General features: G+C 43.3%; 1 long non-coding RNA gene across 1 annotated transcript; it reads right to left on the reverse strand.

Moving 5' to 3' along the window:
- Positions 1–381: 381 nt before the first annotated feature.
- On the reverse strand, positions 382–5,341 carry LOC148139716 (uncharacterized). The gene is made up of 3 exons (XR_015753586.1): positions 5,235–5,341; positions 4,202–4,288; positions 382–470 (listed from the first exon to the last, which is right to left on the reverse strand). It is a non-coding gene; the product is annotated as an uncharacterized LOC148139716 (long non-coding RNA).
- Between the last annotated feature and the right edge of the window lie 323 nt (positions 5,342–5,664).

Consider the following 5,664-nt stretch of genomic DNA (forward strand, 5'->3'; position numbering starts at 1 on the left):
AGCTCCACACAATGGCTGCCTTGCTGATCTTTGAGGGTCTCTATTTTCTCCCTAGTTAGCCTTTTGCTCCTCATGTATTTACAAAAGCCCTTTGGATTATCCTTCACCTATTTTCCAAAGCTATCTCATGTCCCTTTTTTGCCTCCTGATTTCCCTCTTAATTATACTCCTACTGCTTTTATACTCAGAGGATTTTTGGATTGGAATAAATGCAAAATATCCTGACAATAAAACAAGGGTAGTACTTATACTCAATAAAAGTAGGGCCTTGAGTAGTGATATGGGAACAAAGAGACCGAGGGGTTCACGTCTTTGAAGTTTGTGTTACATGTAGACAGGGTGGTTAAGGTGCTTAGCACACTTACCTCCATTGTTCAGACCTTTGAGTACAGGAGTTGGGACGTTATGTTGAGAATGTACAGGATGTTGGAGAGGCCTCTTCTGGATTACTCTGTCCAGTTCTGGTTGTGCTGTTATAGGAAGGATATTATTAAATTGGAGCAGGTTTAGGAGAGATTTACCTGCATTTTGCCATGAATGGAGGGATTGTGTTCTCAGGAGAGGCTGGATAGGCTGGAATTTTTTTCACTGGAGTGCAGGAGGTTGAGGGGTGACCTTAGTAGAGGTTTATAAAATCAGAAAGAGTGTAGATAAGGTGAATGGACGAGGGAGAGGGGGATTCAAATCTCGGGTGCATTCATTTTGAGAAGAAACGAGAAAGATTTGAGAAAAGACATTAGGGTTTTTTAAAAAAAAATATATGTGTGAAATGAACTTCCAGAGGAAGTGGTAGCTGTGAATACAATTACAATATTTAAAAGACATTCAGATAAGTGCATAAATAGGAAACATTTGGATGGATGTGGACTAAGCGGAGGCAGGTACAATTAGTTCAGTTTGCAATTATGGTTGGCATGGACTGGTTGGACCACAGGGCCTGTTTCCTTGCTGTATAACATTATGACTCTAATCCTCACTAACTCTAAATTCCTCCATCCTCAACTCTCCCGTTCACTGCCACTTCATCCAGCCTCACAACTCTTCCTTATTTATATAATTCCTCACCAGCCACAGAATGCTCCCTATCTCATGTCCTCCAGTTTCTCAAATCTCTGCGATTTGTGCCTTTCTTTCGTTCCAGCCTTGAGGATGCCCTCATTCACTCCGATTGGTTGGAAGACAAACTGGTACGACCTGGTCCTCCAATACGGCCCTCTGCCCCCTATTGGCCTGTGCTGACATCAATCATCGGGGCCCATTGTGAGGTGAGTGGTGGGATCCTCCCTCTCTCTGCCCTGGGATGAGCTTCAATATTCACAGTCAATGGGGCAGTATCACAGAGCACAGGGGTTGGGGCTATTCAGCCCATTTGGGATGTACTCTCTCCCTCTGGAGATGCTGCAAATCTGTCCCAATTCCCTTCCCATTTGCCCATAGCCCCGCAAATCTTCCCTTAAAAAGTAAAATTCCATATCTGTTTATGAATAACTGCTGAGTCTGTGTCCAGCTGCCATTCAGACTGTCCCAGATACTCAGAACTTACTGAATAAAATAATGTTCACATTATTTGCCAATTACCTGAAAATAGTTACTACAATTGTGACATTGTTAACATTTCCACTCTCTCTGCAGATTAGATATCCTAGAAACAAATTTGCACTTGGTCAAAATCACTGCTTAACCTTCTCAGCTTCAAGGACAATTATCTGTGCTTCTGCTAGCTCTCCACAAAAGAGGAACACATCTTATTTTAATTTATTAGTGTCATAGAGATGTACAGCACAGAAACAGACCTTTGGTCCAATTTGTCCATGCCAAATAGGAATCCTCAACAAATGGAGCCCCATTTGCCAGCTATTGGTCCGTATCATTGGAAACTCTTCCTATTCATGTACCCAATCGGATGCCTTTCAAATGTTGTAATTGTATCGGCTTCCACTATTTCATTTGGCAGCTCATTCCACACATGCACCACACACAGCTTAAAAGCTTTGCCCCTTAGATCCGTTTTTAATCTTTGCCCTCTCAACCTAAGCCCATGTGATCTTATTTTGATCCCACCTAACTGGGGGGAAAGGACCCTGGCTGTTCACCTTATCCATGCCCTTCATGATTTTGTAAATCTCCATGAAGTCACCTCCCAGTCTTTGACTCTCCAGGGAAATTAACTCTGGCCTATTCAGCCTCTCCCTGTAGTCCAAATCCTCCAACCCTAGCAAAGTCTTTGTAAATCTTGTCTGAACTCTTTCAAGATTCACAACATCCTTTCCAGAACAGGGAATTTCGAACTTAAAACAGAATTCCTGAAATGGCTTAATCCATGTCCTGTCCAACCACAATTCGACGTCCCAGCTTCTGTACTCAATGCATTGACCAATAAATATAAGCATACCAAACCCCATCTTCACTAGTCTGCCTACCTGCGACTCTCCTTTCAAGGAACAATGAACCTGCACTCCATGGTCTCTATGTTCAGCAACATTCCCAAGGACTTTACCATTAAGTGTACAAGTCCTGCTCTGATTTGCCTTTCCAAAATCCAACAGCTTACATTTGTCAAAATTGAACCCAGTCTGCCATTCCTCGCTCCAATGGCCCATCTGGTCAAGATACTGTTGCATTCTGAACTTGTCCACTTCTTCATTGTCCACTACACCTCCAATTTTGGTGTCTTCTGTAAACCCACTGACCATATCTCATATTCACATCCAAGTCATTTATTTAAGGACCCAATATCCATTCCTGCAGGACAATGCTGCTCACAGGCCTCCAGTCCGCAAAGCAACCCTCCATCACCACCCTCTGCCTCCTACCTTCAAGCCAGTTTTGTATCCAAATGGCTCGTTCTCCTGCCATTTCATGTTGTTATCTAACCTTGCTAACCAGTCTGCTTTGTGGAACATTGTTCAGTGTCCATGTAGACAACATCCACAGTCTGCCTTCATCAATCATCTTTGTCACATCTTCAAAAAAACTCAATCAAGTTAGAGAGAGAGAATTTCCCACACACAAAGCCACGTTAGCTATCCCTAATCAATCCTCGTCTTTCCAAATACATGTAAATCCTGTCGCTCAGAATCCCTTCCAACAACTTACCTACCACTGACGTTAGGTGGACTGTTCTCTTGTTCCCTAGCCTTTCCTTACCACTTTTTTAAAATAATGGCACCCATCTTCCAGCATCTCATCTGTCACAAACAATGATATAAATACTTCAGGGAGGGGCACTGCCATCACCTTCCTAGCTTTCCACATATTTCTGGGATACACCTGATCAGGTCCCAGGGATTTATCCACCTTGCTACTGTTTAAGACATCCAGTACTTCCACCTCTGTAATATAGACACTTTTCCAGTGATCACTATTTATTTCTCCAAACTCTCTAGAATAGAATAGCATAGTATTTCTCCCACCTCTTGTTGTTCCATAGATGGCCTTGTTGATCTTTAAGGGATCATATTCTCTGTCTGGTTATTATTTTATCCTTAATGTATTTGTAGAATCTCTTTGGATTCTCCTTAAACTATTTCCTAGAGATATTTCAAGTCCCCTTTTTGCTCTCCTGATTTCCCTCGAGTATATTACTATAAAAACGTGATCCTGTGCTCCCAATTCCTCCGCCTCTGCCATATCTGTTCCCAGGAGAAGCAGTTCCACTCCAGGACATCCCAGAAAGGTTTCCTATTTCAAGGACCACATTTCCCTTCCACGTGATTAACAATGCGCTCCAACGCATATCCTCCACTTCCTGTACCTCCGCCTTCCCCCCACCCCTCCAACCACAATAAGAATATAACCCCCCAGTCCTCACCTGCCACCCACTAATCTCCATTAACCTCTGCTATGTCCGCTACCTACAGTCAGACCCCACCACCAGGGATATATCTCCCTCCCCAGCCCTTTCTATCTTCCGCAGAGACCATGGGATCTTTGGTGGTGATGTGCTGCCCCACGGATACCTCAGTCACTCACCCTGCCAAATGGCCTAGTGAGATTATCACTAGATGGATAATCCAGTCACCCAGATAACATTCTGGGGCCCAGGGTTTGGATCCCATCACGGCAGAGAGTGGAATATGAATTCAATAAAAATTTGGAAGTAAGAATCTATTAAAGACCATGAATCCATTGTTGATTATTGCGAAAAAAAATCTCATCAGATTCGCTAATATCCTTCAGGGAAGGAATCTGCCATCCTTACCTGATCTGGCCTACATGTGACTCCAGACCCACAGCAATGTGGTTGACTCTTTACTGCCCTTTGGGCCCAGCCAGTGACACCCTCATCCTGTGAATGAATAACAAAGAAGGTCAAGTCTTGTACACAACCATACTATTCTTACAGAGAAGTCATCTCTTAGTAAATTTGCTTCTCAACTCCCTGCTGACTATTGGGGAAGGGGGGGTCAATAGTACCATCCCAATAAGGAGATCATCCCTTTCTTATTTCTCAGTTCCACCTGTATCACCTGCCTGGATGTACTCCCAGGAATACCCTCTTGAATCCCAGCTGTAATGTTATCCCTAATCAAAAATATCTCTCCCCTTGCTCTGTTGCCCCCTTTCTATCTTTGCGATAGCATCTATACACTGGAACATTAAGCTGCTGGTCCTATCCATCATTAAGTCATGCCTCTGTAATTGCTATAATATCCCAGTGCGATGTTCAAAACCATACCCTGAGCTCCTCTGCCCGACCTATCGGGCCTCCTGCATTGAAATAAATGCAGTGTAACTGCTCATTCTGTGCCTTGCCCTTGTCTGCCTTGACCGTTTGACGTCTGAACTGTACCAGCGTCAGACTTAGCTCTTCCTCACTCTCTCTCTGGGTTTACCCACATTCCTTCACTGGTTTAATGCCTCCTGAATAGCACTAGCAACTGTTCCCTTCCAGTGCAGGTACAATCCATCCTTCTGATGGATGTCAATTCTACCCCACAAGAGATTCCAATGATCCAACAATGTGAACTCTTCTATTCCTATGTCATTGATACCAATAAACAACAGCCTCCCCTCAAAATGGTTATTCTCCCCTTTAAGAATATTCAGCTCCCTCTCTGAGACATCCTTATACAAAAATTACACATTCGAATAATAAACCTTACACTCAGCACATCATCATAAAAGGATTACCTGACACATTGAAGGTTTGGGGAGACCTTTTGCGAGAATGCGATGATTCAAAGGAGAATTTTTAAGCAGCAAATGGGATTGATCTGGAACACAACACTCACTCACACACAATGCGAATATCCAGGTCCTGATATACTGAGTAATTCAATTAGAGTTTGGCAGAATATTTACTGAGATTACCATCTGAATGTCCACCTGTAATATCCTGTAATACAAGTTTATAAAATCTGTCACTACCAGTTCAAGTTATAAACCCACACCATCCCCTCCTCGTGGCCCAGGATGACTGTACATAGTACCCTTGAGGACATCAGCAGTCAACTCAGGGGGAAATCTGTGGGTTTCTAGGAGATTCCAACTTGAGATCTCATGTGACTGAACACAGCAGTTCTTTGACACGTTGGAGAAAATGATCCAAGCGTCAGTGAGATATGGGGAACAAGAATTACTTTCTTTTCTTTCTTTCCGTGCTGCCGCTCTGCCTCATCAATAAGACTTGGGTGTGAAAGGCTAATGCCTAACGATGGGCAA

The sequence above is a fragment of the Chiloscyllium plagiosum genome, unplaced genomic scaffold (assembly GCF_037043375.1).
Source record: "Chiloscyllium plagiosum isolate Xiang-an unplaced genomic scaffold, Cpla_swu_hap1 HiC_scaffold_38, whole genome shotgun sequence".
Taxonomy (NCBI): domain Eukaryota; kingdom Metazoa; phylum Chordata; class Chondrichthyes; order Orectolobiformes; family Hemiscylliidae; genus Chiloscyllium; species Chiloscyllium plagiosum.